At 36.1% G+C, this 25,117-nt stretch overlaps 1 protein-coding gene across 18 annotated transcripts in view; it reads left to right on the forward strand.

The window, feature by feature from the left end:
• The window catches only part of QKI (QKI, KH domain containing RNA binding), a 151,418-nt gene that overhangs the window by 13,467 nt on the left and 112,834 nt on the right, over positions 1 to 25,117 (forward strand). The window lies entirely within an intron of this gene.

Consider the following 25,117-nt stretch of genomic DNA (forward strand, 5'->3'; position numbering starts at 1 on the left):
CCAAAGTAAAATTTTGAAACAAGAAACTTCACAGAGATAATGAAAATTAATTGCTTTCACCATTATGTAAATCAAAACTTGTTTCATCTGCCTGCATTTATTGTGTTCTTAGAACTTCCTGCTATTACGTATTTACTGAACTAGTGAGTATAACATTTTCCCCATGAGATGGGGAAGTGAGATGTAGAGAATCTAATTGTATTTATCAATAGAGTCCAGTTTGCAGCACAGGAACTCCAAAACATTAAGGGGTTAATTGCCAAGAGTAGGTATAAGAGATGTAACTTATTAAATTCTAGTTTGGTATGCTGTTACTGTGGAATGATTTCAGCAGTAAACTGTCCTTAAGGGCATCTGTAGCTTTCAATTTTAATTCCATTAAAATAGCCACACTGTTGTGATTCATGAATAAGGATATTAAAGCAAGTTCCAGATGCTCAAGTACCTTTAGCTGTAAATATTTCAGGAAATGTGTTTTCTCCAAATTTTCTCTCCTCCCCCGATGGACAGCTCTATGAGCTGATAGTACCTGTTGTTTGGCCTTAGTAATAAATGAACTTAAGAAAAAAAAGAATGTAACTGTAACATTATTTAATACATAGTAGTGCAGTGCAGATCCTGCCTATGTAGTAAATTCATTCTTTAGGTCAATCCTGAATATGAAGTCTTAATTTCTAAGGTCTTTTATGGTGTATTTAGCAGATAGGTGGAACTAGTGTTATTCAAATCTATATTGAGTTAGAAGTGTATAAAATTGTGTTAAAAAGATTACATTGATTTGTAGTTAGTATTCAGTTTTTAAATATTGGACATTTAATTTGTAGGGTGGGTTGCACTTTTTCGAATTGTTAGTTTATTCCTAAAAGGGACTGTTCCTAAACTTGGAATTTGCCAGCTAAAGAGAAGATTGATTATTCTGTAGCTACTTTGTGAAGACTTGTATTAATATCTCCAACACGTTAGTTCTGTAGGTAGCAGAGATCTTAGCTACCAGACTGGTAAAGTAAGTATTAGTTTTGTTTTAATGTACTCTGTTTCTGCCATGTGTGTAGATAGATGCGGATGCACTCTTTCTCCCACCCACACCTCCCCTCTGCTCCCTTTTTCTTTCTCTTGTAGTAATGGTACTAGTTAATATCTCTCTCTTATAGTAGTAGGAAGATGTTACCCACTTATGAATGTTATCTCTATGGACACGATTAAATATGATTAGAAATCATGTTTTTTCTGATGTAATTAAATTTATGCTTTTAATATAATAGAAGTATATATAAGCCGAAGGAGGGGTGGGAGAGAGTCTACTGGTTTAGATTTCACTTATCTGTCAGATTTTAAGGTACTTTGATTAACTGGAATGTTCTCTTTATGAATGAAGAATATTCTATTGTAGTCTAGAAATACCAGAGTTATAAATGTTTACTTTTAAGTATTTTCATTCAAAATAAAACTTTCTGGTTTTAGTAATGTAATGTAAAAATATTCTTGACAGCAAAAATGAAATTAATATTTTGTTTAAAAAAATCTGGTCATCCTAAAATACAGTATTGAATGTTACATGTGGAAACATGGTGGATATCATCATGGCAGGTCGCATAAAGAATTTTTTTATGCTAGTTGTTGCCTGTCGTCTTGTGTCTATTGGTGTCATGCAGAGCACTTAATCGTAAACCACATTTTGGTTAATTCTACAGATTTTGACAAAATGGTAATCCTTCTCTCATGGTTTCCTCATGGAGCACTTCTCCTATGAGGAAAGACTGAGAGTTGGGGATTTTCAGCCTGAAGAAGGCAGCAGCTGTGGGGATACCTTATTGTGGCCTTTCAGTTCTTAAAAGGGGCCTTTAAGAAAGATGGGGAGAGACTTTTTAGCAGGGCCTGTAGTGAAAGGACGAGGAGTAATGGTTTTAAACTGAAAGAGGGAGATTGAGGCTGGACGTGAAGAAAAAATTCTTTACAATGAGGGTGGTAAAATACCTGAACAGGTTGCCCAGGGAGGTGGTAGATGCTCCATCGCTGGAGACATTTAAGGCCAGGCTGGATGTGGTTCTGGGCAACCTGATCTAGTTCAAGATGTCCCTGCTTATTGCAGGGGGGTTGGACTGGATGACCTTTGAAGGACCCTTCCAACACCAATTATTCTATGATTCTGTGGTTTCAGTTAGAAAAGCTCCGACCTCAGCTTTTGCTGTAATGGCAGGAGGTAAACACTGATGCTGCATTATCTTATCTAGTTGATAATTTCATCTAATAGCCCCGGAACTTGGTGTGCCAGTTGTTAAATGCACTGGGCTGTGAAGTACAGCTTGCAAATACCAAGCTATTGTTTTCAGTAAAGTTGGGTTGAAATCAGCTTTCTATGCTGCATTGCAGTGGAAACCGATTAATTAGTGTGACAAGGTGCCATTTTTCATTGCCAAAAGAAAGTTTCTAGTATTATTCTGCAATAGAAAGGAATATTTGGCAGTTTTGCTTTAAATTTAAGCTAATTTTTTAGAGAATAGGATAAAGAGCCTTTGGTAGTTTAACTTTGATTTTTGAAGTTTGTTTATGAAATGGCTTTTCAGATGATTTCTCTTAATTTACACTGCTGCTAGTGCCATGCAATATGTCCTTTTTATTAGTCATTGAAGTCTAGATGGCTCTTCCATTTTATTTCACATGACCCTTCTGAGATTCATGGTTTAACAGGTTTTTTTTCTTATGTTTTAAGGCATTTAAGAATTGACCAGAACAAAATTACTACCATTTCCAATTGTTTCTTCACTTATGTGGCCACACGACGCGAAACGATTTCAGAAAATACCACAGGGTTGTTGACTATTGAGATATGTCAGCTTTGTATGAGATACTGTTTGCTAACCTGATAACAAAGTATTTTTGAAAAACTGTGTGAGAGAAACACACCTTTTTAAATGCAGCATTAGTTAATACAACTGAGTAATACTTAAATAAGCTAATATGTGAAATTAAGCTATACTGTACATATGGATTGGTTACCTTTCACTGTGATGACTACTGCTATTTCACATGCTAAAATGACATTCTTGTGGGTTTTTTTTTTTACTAGAATACTAAGGGCTTAATATTTTTAATTGATGATTGAGTGTTACCTTTCATTGTTTTACTGTAATTTAAAGTCTTTTACTCATTGAAGCACAAATCAATATGAATTTAACGCCCGTGCTTCATAAAGATTTGCATGTGGCTTTTGGTTAGCTCTTACTGTTGGTAGCTATCACTTTGCTGCTCTGTGCTCTCAGTAGTATATTTTTGGTTTTAAGCATGAATTTTATATTACATCCTACTTATCTCAGGTAGGATTTATAAAAAGAAGCAAAATGAAGATGGAGTATTTCTATTGATTCTTAGCAGAGGAGGACAATAAAACATGTAGTTTGCTTGAATTGTATTTGCTGTGATTACTTCCATATTGAGAGACAGCAGATATTCATGTTTGTTGATTGGGGTGTTTTTAGGCTTGCTCCAAAACTTCTGCAGAAGAGTAGAGAGGTGAGAAAAATCAGTGGAAATCTGAAAACAAACTTTGTGGGAAAGAAAGGGACAGTTAATATGAAGAGAAAATGTACATTAAAAAAATCCTGTAGAGTGCTTAGTAAATACAAATGTTTGAAGACAATTCCAGGTATTTTAGTAAGGAGTACAAGGTGTATGTGAAGTTGTAGTCACTATGAGGAGCAGTTTTATTCTCAGAAATGTTTTGATTAATGCAAGTAGGCAAGTTTAATGTCCATATACTTAGTTTTAAACTGTTGTCTTCTAGAAACACTTGATATAAGAGGTAATGGTGGCTTTTACTGAAAAAGTTGAACTAAAGGTAGCACCTGTGAACTTCCTCTGAGGTATACCCACTGTTAGGGCTTTTTCATGTGAATGATAGGTCCTTGCATTACATTGGAGATGCTAATGTGTGAACGGATGTGATGGCTGCCTCGGAATGATGCTGCTGTTAGCAGTGAAAAATGTCTTCCTTACGATTCTTGTGCAGCAGGCTGTGGAGTGCAGCACATTTTTATAATAAAGGTGATGAATTTAATCGCAAACTGGCAGCCAAATGGAAATTGCAGACCTTGGTACTGGGAGAAAATTGCCTATAAAGCAACTCCTGAGAGAGCAGGCTTTAAATTTATCCACCCATTTCGACATTGAGGAGAACATAGGAATTGCAGGGTATTTTGCTTGGCCTGTTTAGTTCAGATGGATGACGCTTCAGTCTTCCTTTATTTAAGAACTAGATACAGTGTTGTGGTGGGTTTCTTAAAATAAAAAAAATTGACCTTGCTGCTTCAACTTTACATGGTAAGGCTTTTGGAAAAATATTCCTTAGTTAGCTTGGAATTTGCACTTGCTATAAAGTAGCACCTAATATGCAGAATTAATTGAAACGTATCAACTGCTTCACAGATTTCGCCTTATGTCATATTAAACCCTTGTGTGATTTGAGATTTAAAAAAGCATATCCATGTATTTGAAGGCTGTTTGCAGCATTACACTGATGTGAGAAGCAGTGCCATAAATGATTTAACTGGTCTTGAAGTCCCACTAGAAGGTAGGATACTTTCTCTAATAGTATGTAACATAGTTTCTGATAGAGGCACATAGTTTTTCAAAGTTGTTTGTACTGACGCGTTTCAGCAAACCATCCTTTCAGTCTCTTATTTTCAGTAGTGTCAAGTGCTGATGTTCTTCCTGTATGATAAGTAGGAACTGCATTTATAAATGTGATTCCCATACATGGTGAGCACTGTATTTAAAAAAAAAAAAAAAAAAAAAAGACAAAACACTCCTTAGGGACCTTACTAAAATATGGTACACTTACTGTCTGTTCATAGAAGTAATTGCAAAGAACTTTCTTTAGAAATATGTACCTCTGTTGGATACTTACCTGACTGTCCTCACTGCAACACTTTGAACTGCTCTTTTAGGTGTGTGAGAGGTGATCATCATTCAGGCAGAATTCAGAAAGAATAGCATTGGATTTTGTCACTGTCTGTAAGGGAAGACAACAGGAATGCTTAATTCTGTGGCAAAACATTGTCAAAACGTTGTGTGGCATTTAGAACAAGCTGGTAGGAATATTCAATATTTTGTTGTTCCAGTTTCTCCTCTTCAGTGAAGTCAGAAGTATGCTCTGTGCTAGAATGATTCTTTTGGTTGTGTGGTCCCTAAGGTAAAATTCCCAAAGGTAAAATAGGGCCCGATTGTTGGGCCAAAGGTGTATGAAACAGGAGCCGCTCATTCCTTGCCCTTGATTTAACTTTGTTCTGCTCTTTAGAAAGCAAACCTGCTACCAACCCTAATGGCATTTATATATTTATTTTTCGTTTTAGTCAAGTAAAGCTTCCTAAGAGTCAGTATGCGTTATTACCAGAAGGCATAAAGGTTGTTAAGTAGCTGTGTGGTGAAAACAGTTGAGCCCCATTCTGGCAGTCTACCACATATCCTTTCTGTAGTTAATGAATAGCTTATCCATCTTCCTTTGCTTAAAGTACAGATTTGTAGCAAAATAAAATGAATCATTGACAAGTTCTTTAATGTGTTTCACCATTCTGGATTGTTTATATTTTTTATAGAAAATGTAGAATAAAATTTGTATAGAATATGTTTTCTGCATATATTTCCGTACTATTTTCCGGTCACAGGAAAGCCATGGCCTAACTTGAGAAACTTGCAGGAGCATTTATAATCTTGGTTTATGTTATGTTAATTTTCTGAGACTGCAGTAGATTCAGATGAACACATTAACTGGTCTTCCATGCTTTGTTGTGAGAGGGACCAGCTTTTCCTTATAATTCTTATTTTACTGCAGGTAGACGTGTTTGGATGTATACAGACACCCTGAGTTGGCTGGTATAACTTTCGCTCCTGTTCAGATGCTTTTTGTTGCCTTCTGATTGTAAGCATTCAGAGGTGCCCGTTCAATTAGGAAAATTCAAGTTACCAGGTCTTGAGTAGAGTTGAAACTGGGATGTGTATGCTGAGTTAACAGCAAAAGATACTATGTCCAACCTTTTTACTGCAAAATAACTGTACAGGCCTGTTTCTACTGTCGTTCTTTTAATTATTTTTATTATTAGTTTTGTTTATTAGTGGAAAACCTTGGAAAGTTACGCAAGATAGTTTAAAACTAAGCTAGCAGCTCGATGATGCAAAAAAAGATTCCTGTTTGGGAAGATGTCCTTATTACTTTCTTTCTGCTAATTCTGGCATTCAGTGGATTCTTCAGTAATCTGTTTCAGTGCAGGAAAGCTGGAAGAAAGCTAATCAAGCAAAAAAGAGAAAACGTATGAATAGTCTTTTGCTTGATTAGTGAGTCGAATTGGCTTACTAAGGCAGAGCTGGTGTGAGAGATGGTAAGGAACTATGCAGCTGGGAGTGAGAAGACAGTGATGATTTCATTTTTCAGAAGCAGTGTGCTGTTAAGATTAGTAAGTCTGCTTACGCTCCAAAGGAAGGAGAAGTGGTACAGCAAACCTGGTGTTCTGGAGTATTGCTCTTCAGGTGTTCCAGATTTCTGATTTCTTCTGGACTTCTGTGTTTAATCTGAGATATGCGGTCTCCTTCATTTCGAGTAGTGAACTTTCTTGTAGTGTCGTAATTTTTTCTCCATTTTTTACAGCTTTCTCGAGATCTGTAATTGTTTTCTGGGATGAGTGGCGTGCTGCCTTTTTAGTTATGCGATTATTTGCTTTTGTACGTGAGAGCAGGAGTCATTTCGTACAGCTCACTGTGATAGGTCTTTGGATTTTCCGTTTGGTTAGGATTAACCTTATTTTCACTGTTCTTTCTTCCTGTTGATTAAATGTCTGTGTAGACTTAAGCTTCTGTCTTGCCATTCATCTTTCCTAAGTTTCAGATTAAAATCAAACAAACATAAAACCTGAAAAACCCCAAAAGAATGTAATAGCCTTTTAAAAATGAGTTGCGACTCATGTTACAACCAGTGGTAAGACATAACAAAACTGCTACTAGTAACATTTTACTCTCAGTACAGTTTATGATTAATGCTCTACTATCTTTCAACGCTCTGGTGTAGATCAATTTTCAGGTTAATTTTTTTCCTACTGGCTTTTTTTTATATTGCATGTATCAACATAGAGCAAATGCCCATCAGGGAAAGAGGGGAGGGTATTCTAACTTTTTGTCACTATTTCTGGGTGTGTGAGGTGCACTTACAAGCTTGTATGGTCTATTTCTAATGGCAGTGATTACACTGGTGTTTGTCCTCTGTAGGTGCCTAAAGTCATGTTTGTGGTTTGGTGGTGGTGTCTGTGTTATATCAAAATGGGTTTCCTTTTTCTGCCTTTTCATCCACTGTGGTCTTCTTTCGTTTCAACAGGGGAAATTGACTTGGTTTACTTTCTTTTTCGTCCTCTCTTTTTATCTTTTGCATAAACTTTTTTTTTCCTTTTTTTTGGTTTTTTTTTGTTTTTTTTTTTTTTTTTTTTTTTTTTTGTTTGTTTGTTTTTGTTTTTTGTTTTTTGGTTTTTTTTTTTTTTAAGGTCTCTCCTTGTAATGAGATCTATTACACTGACTACTTTCACCTCATTTTTCTACTTCCCCATACTGATAGCTACATCATAAGCTTTCAGAAAGAGCTTTTTTTTCTTGAGATAAAGTGAGAGATTCTTTGTACAGTGCCCAGTACAAGAAGTCATGATGCTGTTATAAACTGCAATAAAGACACTCAGTGTCTTCTAAATTTCTTACTTATTTAATCTTTGATATGTGTTCTGTGCTGCTCACTTACTCCGTAATGGTAACCATTGTTTTATTTTCAGCGTGCTCTGTTTGTTATGTTCCATTATATTTCTTTAGGGGCCCTAAAATACATAAATTTTTAAATGTCTTTGTTGTGCTTCTGGGAATGGTGTGGACTTTTTTCTGAATTGCTACTGTTGAACCGCAGTATATATATAAGAGAGCACAATTTTTTTCATGCAGTTTATTTTGCATGTAGCATGGATTTAATCTGTCACATCTTTTATTCCAGTCCTCCTGAAGAGTCTGGAATCTATTAACATTTCATAGCTTTCACAGTATTGTTTACTGTAGCCTTACCATTCATAGTTTAGAGTCAGTTTTGCTCCTCCCAGATTTTGGAGGTTGAATTTGTAAAGCTCTGTTTTCAGTTTGTACCTAGCAAGTACATATTTTGGCATTTGTCAGTAAGGAAGACTTTTAAACAGGGCATCTAGTAATTCCTAAGTTCAGGAATTGATCTGTGCATCTGGTTGCAGGCCTAAACTTGTTAAATTGAGAACTAATGTCTTCTGAGAAATCTTTATGAAAAATGGCAAGTCCAATTTTGTTGTTCTTAGTATTTCTTTGGTATGTTTTAAAAACATCATGTTCTTAACCACATGTGAAAGTGGTGTTAGGAGCAGATTATTTAGTACTGTTTAAGTATGGGAAAGAACTGAAACATTGAAGTGGGGGTGTGAATCTATAAAATTAGACTTGCCTTTAGGTTACTTTTCTTGCAAGAATGGAAAATGAAGGGAACGACATGGAAAACCGAGTGTACTTCCCGGTTTTGCTGATCACTGCTACTTCTTGAAGTGGGCAAAACTCAGTTTACTGAAATCCAGAAACAGAGTAAATTTTGATGAGTTTCTCCAATGTCTGTGTCATTCACAAGCCTGAAATAATTTGTCAAAGTCCTAGTAAATATTAGTAGTAGTTTGCTTAAAGACACCAATCTCTTATTTTCATTGTAGAATGTGCTTCTATATTGATACCAACTGAGAACTGTAATTTAGGATCTCATCCCAGTACTGGAAGTTCTGAAGAGGTGTCCAGATATCTAAATCGTTTGCTTTTCCTCCTCCATCATGCAATCAGCAATATCTCCATGCTTCACTTTAATTTTGTTACTGACCTAAAGGGGCAATATTGTAGCTGACAGCAATTACTCCCCAAAAAAGTACTTTTTTTTTTTTTTTTTTAAATTTGTTCTTTGAGGAGTTGTAGGATCGTGGCAGCCACTTAGTGAAATGGACTGCAGATCCCCCAATATTTGTGTCCTCATTTGAAGTGCACGATTTGCAGTTCACTGTTAATCTTTTTTTTTATTTTGAGAGGAAGCATGACAGTTGATACCAGTAATGCTGCTGCCTTCCAAAGCTGAAAAAATATACCAACCAAGATCTTTTCAATATTCATCACATTACTGAGGGAAGCTAAGAGAATTTACTCACGTAAGCTTTTCCTGGCAAGCTGTAATGTATTCAGCATGCATCCAGGCTGTTTTGAATAGTAATTAAACTAGTGTTACTGGTTGTATTTCTAGTTCCTTGCTACACTCTATGGAGCTTTATAAACTTTACCTAGAGTGCTTGTTTCAAGAATGCTTTATGGTGTGATAGTTTGATTCCATTTCTGTAAGAAAATCATGTTGAAATGATTTTCTAAAGTGTCTGTGGTGGATAGAGGACCCCAAAAAGCTCTTCTGTGCTTTTCTGTTCTTTGAGGCCGGTTTTTTGTTTGTTTGTGGTTTTCCGTTTGGTAACTTCCCACCTCCCCCCATCACAATGTAATTTGAAAGCAGACATCAGATGCTCTGGAGGTCTAGTGGCAGGAGGGGATTGACTGTTTGCCTGTGCTTTTTTCTTAATCCTTCAAAGATGTATTCAGAAGAGAATTGCTTCACCCTGCAGCCAATATGTGGGAAGAGGTGGGTGAAAGAGAAAAGTTAAAGAGACAGAGACTAGCAAACAATAAAAGCCCAAAAGGCTATTTCAGGTTTTGGCTGCTTTTGTACTCAAAGCCTATAAAAACAAGTCTTGAATGTTAAACGGAGGAAGAAAATGAAACTTTCCTACTCCCATTCCACATAGTAGGCATTAAAATTTTATTTCCCTACTGGTAATGTAACCTCAACTATATGCCATTAGTAGTTGTGCATGGCTGTGATTTAATGAGCTATGGTTCATCCGCTCAAGCAGAATATAGTTCTGGGCAATTAATGTTGAAAGCAGTAGTGTTAAGGTATTGAGTAGCTGAGGCCACATCTTGGTCCCATTTTGATACCCTGTATTTAAAGTTGAAATACATCTTAGCATTGTGGTGGGTATTTTTTTGGGAGGGAGGGATGTGTTTGTATGTGGGTGGGGTTGTTTGTTGGGTTTTTTTTGTGTTTGCATGGGGGATGTTCTCTGTAAAATAAACCATGAAACAAAATTCAGATAGTGACTGTGGGCAGGCTAGCAAATATGATGTTACCCTTCAGTGTGGTATCTGGCATCAAACACTTTCACACTTAAAGGAGATACGCTGTTAATCAGATACCAGTAATCCTAGTATTTTTAGCATATAAATTGAAATCCAGGTTCAGTCATCCAGAGTATGGAAGAAGTGTATGAATTATGTAATGTAAAGTTGCAGATACAACCTCTGGAATGTGCCATGCTGTCGTACATCTTTTAAATAGCTCTGATGCAGCTTATGATTAAGGTTACATTATATATTCCACTACCACTAAATGACCTCTTGTGTTTTATGTAACTTTGCAGAATTACCCAGGATTTCTTACGCCAGTTGTGTGGTTTAGGCTGAAATATACTGAAAGCTTCAATTAAAACAGTGAAAAAGTTTTAATGAGTGAACATAAGGGAAAAAGTCTTAGTATTTTAAAACCAAAAAATACACACCTTGAAAAATTTGCTCTGAGAGGTGTGCTTTCATCTTTTTGTCTAGCAGTCTGCCTAGATTCAAATGAGACAGATCACGTGTTTGCCTTTGAAGCACGTAAAATGTCCAAAAATGCTGTCCTGCTGAGCATGTGCTGCACCTCCATCTAATTTCTGTTATTGCGCTATCTTACTGTGGATAAGCAAGCTGTACTCCAACCTGAGAAGGATATGTGATTTACAGCTGTCGGTGTCTGGATTTGGGGAATGGACTTGAGAGAAATGACTCACTTTCCTGTGTTGTGAGCAATTGCTTCGCTTTCTGCTGAAATTTCAGCTTGGAAGAAGGAATTTTTTAATTTTTAAAAACAGTCAGGAAGTGACACAAAACATCTGGTGATGTAGCCATCCTTCATGGTTTGTGAACTGTTTGGAAGTATAAGGGGATGTTGGGTGGGAACTAGAACTGACTGGGGGAAAGATGGGTTACATCTTCCATAGGTAAAAAATGAGACTCGAATATGGAGAGAAGAATTTGGGACTAGGAGACGGTTTGGAATGAGGAAAATGGGTAAAAGCTTATGTCTGCTAGAGGAAACTGCTTTCCAGAGCCTGGAGTAAACCCAGAGTTTCTGAGTCTTGCCATGTCTTTGCTGTCAGGAGATATCTGACAAACCCAGAGGCAAATTGTCTTGTTTCTCCTCTGCTGCTGGACGGTATCTTCTTCTGCTGACAGTTCATACTCTGTTTCATGTGGCAGCGGTCTTTGAATGTAAAAATGACAGCTTAGCTGACTGGTTGTATTTAGCAAGTTTGCAGATACGAGAACAGTTGTTTCGTGGTGGTAAAACTGATCTAGAAGATGCACAGAAATGAGGACTTTAAGGCGTGCTTGTTTTCTCACAGGCAGTGATGTTTCTGATACTGGGGGATCTCAGGCAGCAGTGTCCTGACTGTTTTGGGTTTTGTGTTTTTTGTTTGTTTGGTTGGTTTTTTCTTGTGGCAAAGGAGTAAGGATCAGAACTGCTTCTGTGAAAGGTGCAGTATTGTACCATCCTGCTACTGAATTTGAGTTTCTATCATAGCTAACTTGTAGAACACCGAAGCTTATTAAGGATAAGTAAGGAAGAAGAAAAAATGATGATAGTTTTGCGTCATGAATAATAGTCACAGTTACCTGAAAACATGTCAATTATCTTAAATACATTGCATAACACACTTGTGGTTTTGTTATGCTGTGTGTGCATATTGTTCTGGATTTTGCTGTCTCAAATTAACCTTCTTGTAAAACCAAAGAAAATCCACCAAACCAACCAAACAAAAAAATCTTATGCAGAGAAGGTTTATTTCATAAAGGGTGTGAATGCTTATTAAACAGAGTCTTGTGCCCTGAAGTGCATCACAAAGTCATGTTTCCTTTTTTGGTAAAGTACACTAAAGCATGCTACAAATGTATTCAGTTTTCAACTTAAACGTGAAACACATGCTCTGAGCGTTTTAAATACTGAAACTTGCAGTATGGCTTCTAGACTCAATTGTGTTGAGTATCACAGAGGAAAAAGAATCATATTTGCAGGTACTCTTTGATTTCTTTATGGTATTTCAAGAGATTGTTCATAAAGGTCTGCTTCCTAGGAAAGTGTGGTTCCTTCAGATTTTTTAGAAAAATACCTCTTGTTGTTGAACCAGGGAATATGAACTTAAAGATGTAATAAGTTATAGACCTAGACAGTATATATTTTTTTACATGAAAGGAAGTGTTGTGCTTACTCTTGAAAGTGATCTTATTGATGTGTTGTCTCAAGGCAGGGCCTAAATACCCAGTGATGGTAATTACTGTTACTGATTAGTAATAATACTTGTGGATCAGAAATCTGAAGAATGATTTCAAATAATAATGGCAGTTTTGCTATGTATTTTGGAATCAAGGGTGTATGAGAATATTGGCATGGTTCTGAGGAGAGTTTACATTGTGCAACTCTAAAAAGGTAGTGGTAATTTATCAAGAAATGCTAACCCCTTCACATTCCTGAAGAGAGTGCCACTGATGTCTTTTGAGGCAAGACCGTGGTATTGTTCTGTTAGGTTTTAGTTGATGGCTGTTGTGATAGCCTACTTAACTATGCCGCTTGGAATCTCGTGGCAAAGTGCATAAGCTATCTTTGATGTACTTGAAGATACCTTTACGAGTATATCTTCAAGGTAGTTTTGATTTGTACTGACCAAAATACTCTGAGGGTAGTTTTGTCTATGGCTACTTCACCTGTCAAAGCAGATCTGCCTAATGGGACCCGATGTTACATTCAAATAAAGTATTGTGTGTAAATTGGAAAAGGAGGATGGTTGGAAGGTCCAGCCTAATGTTACTTTATTCTGATTGCTTATAGAAGAGTAACCAAATGTTTACTACTGTTTACAGAGTAGGCAGGCCATCTACAGTTTCATTGTTCTTAGTGAAAGCTCCGTTATGGTTGAAGGGAGTGAGCGTGGTTCTGTGTTTATCGTAGTAAGAATCCACTTATTAGAGCACATAAGTGAATATGTTTTTTATCATGTAAAGGAGCAAAAGGGCTGTGAATCTACATATACCTCTGATACTCAGTGGGCTTTTGTCATAGCATAGTAGAGGTTTTTTGTAGTTCTAGAGCTTTGCTTTTTTCTTGAAGGAAATGAAACTTTGCAAGGTAGGCTAAAGTATGTTTTAACATACCCAACTGCAAACTAGCTTGAACATTCCGTTCACTATGTGGAATAACAACAAATAAATTAGGGCAAATAACAGCTAGTACTTTTCACTGCAGTGAAAGAAACCTAAGTAGCAATCTTCTTGTTTCTTGCTTTATCAGAGGGTGATGCTTTCCTGGTAGTTGATTCTCTTCATTAAAGTTTTGCTGGCTGTGCATGTTTAGAAAAAGTTGCCTTGCTGATTTTCTGCCTGCTGGTAATGTGTCGAGTCAGATGGCTGAACTAATGCGTGGTACAAAAGAATGGATAACACTAAGATTAGTATACTAATATGTCTCTTCAGTTTAACTTAGGTTCAAGTCTGGAAAAATACTCAGGTTTAGTAAAAATGTCAGTTACAAACAGCCTATTTTTTTTAACCTTGAAGTCAGGCCTCTGTTCTGTAAGATTTAGTTTAATTGCTGCCAGGTTTCAGTTCCCTGGAGAACCATGTTTACATAGGTATATTTATCTTTTAGAAGATTATTCAGGTGCATGTATTTGCACTGAATTCCAGCACACTGGTTTTTTCCTCTAGCGTGATGAAAAATGAGCAGCGTTTCAAAGCTGACTGGTTATCTTAATCACTTCAATTGAAGTTGTTTAACGATTGTAACAGAGGAACTCCATGACAGTTTTTAAGTAGTGCTATTTTCTGTATGTATTGCTCAGCATGAATCCAAACATTTTTTTTATCCTTTCAACACCTTGGTTTAAGTATTTAATGATGTTACTAAAATTTTTTTACTTGTATTTTTCATATAAATTTGTCACTGATTGTGCTTGTATAATAAGTTATAATTTGCAGTAAGGTAAAACTGTACTTATTAGCATATGTAGTGTTCTTAATGGATTCTTTTTAAGACAGGTGCTTGAATTAAAAACTTAATTGTACTGTACATGATAAGTGTGGGTCATACAGCAGTTTGATAAATGGTCTGCATACAGAATTATATTCTTCTTGGTGTACGACCTTTCTAATTTGTTACAATTTTAAGACTGTCTTGGTAAGAGTGCCTCTCCCAAGCTGTCTATCATATATGTTATCTGAAAACAGATCATATTTTGATTTAACAATTTATTTTTTTTCCCCCAGATAAGATAATTCACTACAGTGGGTTCTTCCAAAATCATGTGTCTCAAGTTCAGACATTTGGTTTTTTCCTTTCTGTTACACTTACCTGTGGCCAGTGAAAATCTGTTAGGTTTTACAGCACATGTTGCCCTTGTAACTCTTAATTCTGGTGTCAGTTGTCTGTGTATTTCCTTGCCCTCCTCCAAGCCAACCTCGTTATTTTTACCTGTGAATGGCTGTCTGTTTTTATGTGCTCCAAATACCCTTTCATATCTTCAGTATTTTTTCTGAATGAGCATGACCAAAATTGCTTACAGCATCTTATCACAGTTCTTCATGCAATTCTTCCATTCTTTATTGAAAATGCCATACAAACCTACATCAATTGAGATATTTGCTCTTCTACTGCTGTCACTGCTTGGTCCCTCCAGGTCAGTGTGTGTTTGATAGTGGGTTTTGCATTCTGTCAGTGTGAAATAGAACATGTTTCACTGGGGGGTGGGGAGGGATGGGCAGACATAAAAGCACACCTAGTTTTACAGCATTAACAATTCATTGTGAGATTCCACTTCCACTAATTCATTTTTAAAGATTATTCAGTTCACTATTTATGAGGTTTCACATCACCTTTGGTCAACCTCCTTTTAATTAGTTCTACCTTTAGCACAGCTATTGTCACTTTGTTTTAGCTTGTATCTTGAAGATTCCTTGAAGACCCATTCTTTAGTTAAATTCTGTGCATTGTTGCATGGGAAACCTAACTTAGCACTGCTTTGTGTCCTTAAGCACTCTAATACTTATTATATTAGCCTAGCAGAGTCTCACTTCGGTAAACTAGTAGCATGTTTTACAGACTCTCATGCCAGTATTTTAAGTTCTTCAACATTTCTGAAATTTGGCATAGTAATACAAATGGACTAATTTGTCTGGCTGGAATATTTATTCTTCAAGTAAATTTTGGAGCCTTTTCCAGCATGAGTACATGTTTGGTTGTTGTACTTCCAACTCAGAGTTTCCTGTTCTTCTTTCCAACATTTGTCTTTGACCTCTTCTGTTCAGACGATTTTGCTAATGCATTCCATTACTTCCATGAAGTTTTGAAATTTAAGCTTAAATAAAATTTTTTGTTCTGTTTAAGGTCTGTGTTTGTAACTTGATGGGCATCTCTTTTGAAGTCTTCCCTGTTTACTAAAGGCAAATGTAAACCAACTTTGTTGGTTCATCAACAAAGTAATGGTTAAATATATCAGTTTATCTCACGCAAGAATACTTGACTACTGCTGTATGTGTTTTGTATGTGTTAATTAAGCTTTGTAACTGAATAAATATAAGCTAAAGATATGTTGGGTATGTATAGTCTTTCAACAGAGATGAGTAATGCTTAATTTATGCCTGTAGTTTGGTCACCTGTGGTATCAAATTTCTAAAGCTGCGGTGTTGCTTATCTATTTGGTTAAGTAGAGATAATAAGTAGAGATTTTGTTTGTGTACTGCTTATCTCAGGAAGTCTTGCAATACTTAAAACTTAGTTCGAAGTTGCATAGTGTGTTTTGATGGTGTATATTATGTCAGAACAGTGCAATAGTTAATATGTTTAACGTGGCAGATGACTAACTTTTCAGTGTGTTGGTACTTGCCAACCGAAAATTACTTTCTTACAGTCTTGTGAATACAGTGCTGACAGAGGCAGGGTAGGGCAGTGTGTAAAACAATTCGATGTGATAGGGAGCAGTGTGTTCGAAAGTGGGATTGTATTACTGTTGTACATGATCAGTTAAAAAGTAAATTGGGAATGAGAGGAACTACTCAGTCCTATTCAGATGGATTAGATTCCAGTTGACGTGATCAAAACTGTCAGGTCAGGCTCTCACGAAATAGTACTTCATATATGTAGATACATTGCTTTTTACAAATATTGAGATAGCTTTGTTTAAATATGGCAGCAGGTTAGAATTAAAGATGTTCACTTTATAACTAAATCATTTGCTTATCATAAGATATGTTTGCTTTCATAGGTTTTGGTGTTTCATTTCTTGCAGTATTGGATAAATTCTGTGGTTGATAATCAGTGATCACTTTTTTTTCCCCAGATGTCATAGGTTCAAAAATTCAGTGCCAAAATCCAGGTTTTTATGTTTATTAAGTGTCTTCATCAGCATCTTCATAGCAGTATAGTATATTTTTTTAATAACAAACGTGTAATGTTAATTCTTCATGACTGATCAGCTAATGCTGATTAATATTTTTCTTTAACTGAGCAACAATATGTTTTGTCCAGATATCTAGCTTTTTTAATATATCAGGTGCTCACAGTGTGCATATACTGTAGAAGACAGTTTTATGACAAGTAAAAGGCTGATACAAAGCTATGTGAAAAATTGACAGAGGGCACAGGATATACATCTTCACTTCCTAGCAATTCCCGAAATACTTTCTAATAGCTACAATGTTTTGTGTTTCCTCAGATTGTCTTTGTATATGGAAAATATGTGAAATTTGCTTTGGCCTTAATCAGCAAAACAGGGAGAAGGCTTCCATAACATTACTGTGTTAGTGAATAGTTAATTATTTTTGGGTGATCATGGAAGTAAGAAAAAAATGCTTTCACACCTTGCATACAAAAGACAAAGAATATATTAATGCAATGTTTTCTTGTAATTGCTAGGATGGTTTCCAAAAGATTGAGAAAATAATCTGCCAATGCTTTACATTATTCTTTGTAAATGTTAAGACCCTTGGAAAGCAGGAGAGAATCTAGCAGTACTGCTGTTTAGTTCTTTCAAGGTTGCTTTTTGTTTGGTTGGTAGTTTTGAGTTTGTGGTTTTTTTTTGGTATGTGAAGTAGTTTTCACTGTTTGATTTCCTCTTAGTTTCAAGAATAAACTAAACTGAAATTTAGGTAACTTCATCAGAATTTTAATTCTCCACTAAACTTCAACACTGATTATTTTGGAGGGTCTCAACCAAGAATTTGGTTCAATCAGTTTGTTTTGGTTTAAAAGTTATAAAATAGTGTCTTGCCTTTTACTTTTAGGTACTCTTTGCACATACTGATGGGACAGCATAGGGTGTAGGATTTCTCTGCTGATACGGGGGGATTCTGGTGTGAATTAGGCTATTGTTTTCTGAAGTGCTCAGTATACTTTTTCAGAGACTGGCTTTCACTGGAGAGCTCCTGACTACATGACTTCATGGTTGTTCAACATAAATACAATTTATTTTGTATGCTGAAGATACCTGTAGAAATTGGACAGCAGTTGATTCTGTTACGAATGGATGGATTTAAACATAGGGAGTGTGGAATAGTGTCTCAGAAGGGAAGATCCATTGCAGAGCAGTCAATCTGCATTATTCACAAAGAGCAATTTCAAAACCAGACTGTAAACTGAGGTGAACACTTTCCGTTTAAAAAATACACACCTGAGGAACAAAACTCATGGAAGTTTTGTCTGTTAGACCTGATACTGTTAAGCTGATGTTTTTAAAATAGCAACAAGTAATGTTGTTGTTTAAATCTCATAGAATGGATGGCTCCTTTCTTCCATCTTTCTGATCATGATTAGTAGTTTGCGCAGAATTGTATTACTGCTGATTCTGCCACATCAAAGATATCCAAGTTGTTTATTATTACAGTTAGCTGCCAAACATTTGATTCATGCTACTGGGTATGGAAAAAATAAACGACAATCTTGAATACATTTAGTAGCCTGATGTTTGAGTAACTCTGCTACTTATAGCTAAGTATTTGGGGGCAAATTACTGCTAAAGAGATCTAGAGCAGCAGATTTTTGAGGGTGTAATAATTAAGCCTGATCTGAATGTGAACCACAAAATCTGCCTCAGTGTTCACGCTGTGCTGATGGACTCGACTAGTGGAAAATGTTTTGAAGAGCTTGATACTGTTAATTTAACCCATGTTGTAAGGAAAATTTGTAACAAGCTGAAGAGTATATGTTCACTTAACTTCAACTGAGTTATTGTGTAAGCTTGGTCTAGTGCTAAGACTAAACATTGAGATGAATACTGCTTTTAAAACATTTAGTTTTCCTTGTCTCTTTAGTTCAGTTGTACTGTTTTCTCTCTATTGGCTAATTACTCAAGAAGCTTTACAAAGATAATAATTTGGATGTGCATGGATAGTGTACGTCAGTTGCTAGATGATGTTAGTTCAACTATCCTCTTAGGAACATCTAAACTGATTTTTATGTTAAAGATATTTACGTTTTTTGGAGGTTAGTACTGGGAAATGAGGAGATGCAGGACTTCCTCTCAAATATACAGCTTTTTGAGTTTATTAAGAAAATGAGGAGACTGTATTTAATCTTCTTTATATTATTTTCCTAAGTGAATGTAGATTGTCACTGACAGATGTAATACAGGGTTGATGAACTTTTGCTCAGATCTCTTCTGGCCATTCTGACGTACCCTCATATTAAATAATGTAAATGCAAGTTTTAGTAAGTGGAAACAAATGCTCGACTGTGTTAAATTTGCCAGTTAGTTATGTTAGAGTTCAATGTCATGCTCTGAACCAAAACTGCTGATGTATGAAAATTTGTCCAAAGTGGACTGCCTGTTTCATCAGCTTTAATGCTTGATCATGTTTGTCTGAATTTTAATTTGTTTACTCTGTGTTGGTTTCTGAAGGAAAGATTATAGGAATCTTGTTTGCCTGATGCTCAGGCATTCCACTGATTAATAGCAAGGGGTGGGTAGGGTAAGTGCTTGCCAGCATTTTCGTCTGTACACTGATGATGCATGCGGGGTGCAGGTCCATGTGGCACAACTTTAAAAAATGATTTTTTTGGTGTTTTTTTTGTTGTGGTTTTTTTTTGTTTGTTTGTTTGTTTGTTTTTTTTGCTAATGTTGCTATTTCTGCTGCATCAGCAATAGTAACAAACAGCACTGGTGTTAGCAGCAAAGACTGTTAAAATTGTGATGAATAAAACCAACTATTTCTTTGCCAAGTAAGCATACTAAAGCTGCTAGGTTAGAAAACATGAGTTGCAATGTTCCACCAATAATAAAGCACTTAAAAGCTTTCTGTTGACATTTATACAAAAAGAACAGATGAGTGTGCTCTGTTTGGTTTTGAAGTCACTTTGATGCAAACCTTGCAACTGCCCACAACAGAAGGAGTTTTGCAGGCTCTTCTTGAAAGAAGAAGTGACTGAATTTTGATACCGAGAGTGCTGACAAATTGCTTAAGGTGCTGCCCACTTATCGCTGGACTGACAGTTTAATCATCGAAAGCATATTGCTAGATTGGTCTCAGAGGAATAAAGGAGAAGAAACTAGTTTTCCCAAGGCATTACAAAATGTGTTTGTATTTCAAATTTCAATTCTTTTGTTTGGCGGGGACACTGCTCCATGGCTTGTACACCATATTCTCAGTGGTAGTGTCCAGAACTTAGAGATTTTTGTTTCTTCTGAGAAGCTGATCAATTTAGTGCATAAATGGAGTAATGTCACATTGTTCTGGTTCTTGTTTCAGTTTTTTACAGTAAAGGTTTTACTTAAATTTGGTGGTTTGGGGCTGGGTGTGAACATCAGCACACTGCTCATCTTGTAGTTTGAGCCCAAGCTCTGTATTAGCCTTCAGAATTCTTTCAGAGAGGTTACGATCCACCGGTCTTTGACATTTTTCAGTAAGAGCAGAATATAACAGTTACATACTTTTCTGCTTTTTTCTCTACATTCTTAGTTACATTTTTCAGGTACTTTGTTTACAATATTATTGGATGCTGTGTGAAGAAAACTGTATTGTATAAAACTGATACATACTTGCAGTTGTCTAGTTGATGGCTAATGTTTTAATAGAACATGGAATGGCTTGTCTTCCTGAATAAACCCTGGATCCATATTCAGTGGATTTGGACCCTCCAAAGTGTTAATTGTATGCCTGTATGTTAGAATGGTTGTAACCTTCATTTGCTAGTTTCTGGACCTGTGTGTATTCTGTTGCTTAGAAGTTTCTTTTGATTTCCCAAATTGGTGACCCAGCAGCAGTTGTGTGAGCAAAAGTATTTTATAAAAGTATTAACTGTTTGTGCACATTTTTGTTGCATTTCACATAAAACCCACCCCAAAACCAAACATCCTTCCCCCCACCCCAGCAAAACAACATTGAACTACTTAATGGTAAAGAATAAGAAGGGATTTGAATCACTTGTTTTCCTTACCTGCCTCCTTAGCTCAGTGCATACTGATCTCATGTATCTGAGTGGACTTACTTGTCATCTCTGTCAGTTAGTTACCAGAATTTTTTACTTTTCACAGAACATTGCTGTGGAAATAGCGAAAGCATTATTTACACTTGATTTTAGTGCTATTGTCTGTAATAAATTTATTGTAATAATTAACTTTTTCTGTCAAAATTATGGTGTAGATAAAAAATTTGGTGTCACTGATATTTTAGGCATAACTTGATTTCTGTGAGAAAGTAGAAAACTGAAACTGAATGTTCCATGCATCACTGAGATCCGAGTACCGTGTATGTTTTAGCTGTATAAACATAACTGGTTTTCTTGCCATACCTCTTTAAATATTTAACTTTAAAAAAATATTGCTCAAAACTTTTTGTTTTCATATGGAAACTAACTTGTGATTGAGAATCACTGACAGTGTGGTGCTCTGCTGCTTTAAGCATGCTGGCTGGTATTTCAAGATAGTTAGTGTTTTGATTCATTTTGAATCTTTTGCCGATTGTAGCTATTGGTTTTGATTTGCTCCACCCCCATTTGTTGTATATTGTAAAAATCAAGAACAATAGATAAGAGGCTCTTCTGTGACAGGTAAACACTTTTTAGTTTCTTTAAAGAATTCTGTGCATTGATGGCTTAATGTTGTGTTAGACTTGGGAAAGGAACATGGGCTGAGAGGGGCATAAGTTGAGCTCTGTTTAAACAGCTGTAGATTGGAGCAAATAGTTAACATGAGAAAATTTGTTTCAGTTCTTCAAATTCTTAGTTCTAGTGGGGAACTGTAGTGAGGAATCCATTGGTTTAAAAACTAAGTTGGCTCTTATTTCAAAAGTTAAAGATTTATAATTTAGAAGAAGCCTTCATGCTAAGAAATTCTAGAGCTGTGGGCACTGGAGTGGTTTGTGACTCTCAGAATGATGGGAGAGAAAGAATTTGAACCTTTTCAGTGATTTCCTACTTTGCGTATGCATGCTGAGTGGTTTATGTAAACCCATTTTATGTTGCGGTCCAGTGGTCTTTCAACATGTATGCAGCCACACTTCCTCTAAGGGAATGATAATTGACAGCGGAAAAGAAGTAACGTTTTAGTGTACTTCAATGTGATGACAAACATTCATCTGAACGCAGTCCTTCACGTGCTCAAGAGGGAAGAATACTTTATCGTTAAGCGTCATGAAAAAACTAAAAAAAGTACATCGCTGTAGGCAAACGTAGTCAGCATAAACAGTATGTCCTGCTTCAGATCATGTCTTGGGTGTTGGAGAGATTGAAAAATACTAGCTGTAGATGAAGGAAACAAAAGGTTACATTACTTACATAGTTTTTTAGGGACAGAGGAAGAAAAATGGTCTCGTGGACCAGAATGCATTTTGTTGCCACCATAGGTGACGCTGTCATGCCATATTAAGGTGGAACAAGATAATTATATTGAAATCAGTTTGTCTTCTTTTTTTGAGTCTATTCCTCCCCAGCACCACTGTGAGCAAGACAAATTTGTCATTTACTGCTAAAGTTATAACATAGACCAGAGTATTGTTAAAAGTAAATAATGTGGATTTTGAAATTCTTCATATGAGTTGCTGCTTCTGCCTACAGTAGAGATGGGTACTTAGATCTTTTCCAAGGGTACCTATTACTGCATTTGCAAAGCTCACAGGTTTCGGAGGTATGATGAAGCTGCTGTACGCTTTTTAGTTATATCTGCTATGATAATTAAGTATTTCTCCTTACTAACTCTCTTCTAAATCCCCTAGTGTTATACAGCATAATTACCACTACGATGTTAAGATGGAAGTAAAGTAGAATTGTACTTAGGTGTTCACTTTCAAAGTAAAGCTTTCCTTGTTTTTAGATCAGTTGGCTTCCTGTGAGATATCATGGTTGAAGAATTTGTAAAGAATTGTAAATGTGGAGGAGCTAAAGCCTTGCAAATGAACTCAGAAAGTGTGATTTCATGAAAGACATGCCAGAGAAGCTTTTGGGAAGGGAAGATGAGACATCTGTTTACTAGTGTGTAAGAAATTATGTGAAATAAATGTGAATAAAAGGCTGTTTTACTTGTGTTCTCTTATTTTTAATATTTGGATTTAATGGTAATAAAAAGGTGTGCTTTGAGGATGTGAACTTCCCACTTCCGTACTAATTCTGACCTCAGATTTTAAACTACTTTCGGAACAGAATAAAATGGGTACTTGCTAGAGGTGGAAGGAGATTAGGGTTTTTAGTTTTTTAACATGCTGCTGGTGAGGCTTTCTGAAGTCTTACTGCACTTCTGATAAGCTCTTGAGGGAGGTGCTGGAAATACAGTAGCAGATAGTTCTATAGATACATGTAATTGCTTAAAGCGAGTGGCAAAGTTGCAAGATACTCAAGAGACTAGAAGCTTGCATTTGGCTTAATGGAGACGGTAAAAGTGTGATCAAAATTGCGATCAAAATTCAATACTTCTGTATGCACTCTTGTTGAGACACGAGGTGTGATAAAGCAAGAGGCAGGTATCTGAAAAAAACTTGTTAGTCATAGAAGAAAAAAGGAATCTTGAAGATACGTAAAAAGATTCAGCAGAATCTGGAAAAACCCAGATGCGTATTAAGCAGATAAGTAGCTTCATGAGTTGTGTCTGTTGAAGAATGCTTGTGGTTGGCTGGGCTAACAGATTGGAAAGGAAGATGGATTGTGTTCTATTTATAGTTTAAAGTGAGAGAATGGGTGAACTGGACATTTGATCAGTAATCCTTCAGTACTGCTAAAGAGAAGTGAAAGGAGAGGCTCGTAGAATAGTAAGGGAGTTTGGAGACCTGATCGGCAATTAAAGAAAAACTGGGAAACTGGAAATACATGCTTGTTATTTCAGCTATTGCTTCTGAATGTTTCTTCTGAGTTACTGGGGAAGATGTCTAAGACAAGAGAGAAGTTAAACTGCCAAGAAACAAGAAACAGTGGCACTTGAGGAGCTGGTGATAATGCTAAGTTGATGTAGCTGACTGTCCTTGTCCTGATGTTTGTCAGTGTTACCAATGGCTTGAATGTAGAGAGAGGAGATAAAAACTTATGTATGCAATGAAAACTAAATTCCATGTGTCTGGTCCTGTCGTGGAGTAGAAAATCCTGAGTTGGCAGGTGTCTTCATTCCATATAACGTTCGAGGCATGATAGGTGGCTTAGGTTTCACGCAAGCTGTAATTCAGTGGTAGTCCTCAAGTCAGCTTGTCATGCTCATCCACGTGTGTTCTGAATGTTTGGCTCTACAGTGCCATGAATGTGATGTACGAGTAGTTGAAGGGAAAGATGAAAATAAGTATTCTTTCTCTCATGTGAAAACTAGGATATCTAATGTTAGTGATCATATTCTACATGAAAGATACAGTTTAAAATGAAATTTTCGCTGCAACTACTCTGTGGCTGCCAAATATAAATAAAAATGACCATGTTGCTCCTTATGCTTCAGTACTTCGGCAGACTGCCTAGTTTGTTTCAGTGTAGCATAAGTTAATGGAAAATCTGAAGAGAATGAAAAGGAAACAAAGTCTGCCAAAAGATAATAATATTTGTTCAAAGAGATGTGCTAGAGAATTTCTTTATATACTGAAGCCAGTATAAATACTACTTGTAGTTCTGAGGATTTTGTGCCTGTTGCCAAAATTGTCAGTGTAGAAGCAGCTGTGAATTTTTTTTCCCTACGCTATGATTACGTGATGACGAAATTTGTGTTCTCCATTCAAAACGGGCGTTAACCACCAAATCATTGTATAGTGTGCACGACTGAGTATGTCAGTTTCCAGTGGAGAAAAACTTCTTCTTGAATATGCAGAGTAAGTTTGTTTGAACTAATTCAGACTAACTCGGTTGAAAATTAGGTCTGCTGCGTTTCAGAGATTTGTAATTTCTGATGCTTTCCCTCTCCCCCTTAGCTTTTCAAGTGGTGAAATCTCAGCTAAAATCATTTTCCAGAAAAGAAGTTGGTTATGAAACAGAGGTTATTTTAATGTGTTGTTTGCTGCTACAGTTTCATGTGACTTCTTGTTTCTGTGGCTTCCTGTGGTCAGATGAAAACATAAAATTTATGTTTCAGTTTCACTTCAGTGCTGAAAATTTTGAAAGCGGTTGTAACAATTTTAAGTAAAAACTGGAGTTATTGATATGTGTTTTTGCTGTACAGCCCACACTATTGTAAGACTTAATGCTTTGGGAACAATGCTGTTCAAATATTAGTTTTCAGTTTGCAGCTTGGTTAATACACTTGTTTTACGTAATTCTTAGTGATACTGGAATAAACTTACTGATAGTATTTTATAGAAGTAGGGATTCCATAAATTATGAAATTTAAAAGATTATTTTTTTTGTTCTTAGAGCACCAATTTAAATACCAGTTTAACAGTCCTAGAAATGAAGTATAGCCTCAAATAAGACAAAGCTTTGTGTCAGTTCTCAGTTTGTTACAGTTTAGTGAAAGTAACCTGGATTTGA

Source organism: Strigops habroptila, chromosome 10, assembly GCF_004027225.2.
Source record: "Strigops habroptila isolate Jane chromosome 10, bStrHab1.2.pri, whole genome shotgun sequence".
NCBI lineage: Eukaryota > Metazoa > Chordata > Aves > Psittaciformes > Psittacidae > Strigops > Strigops habroptila.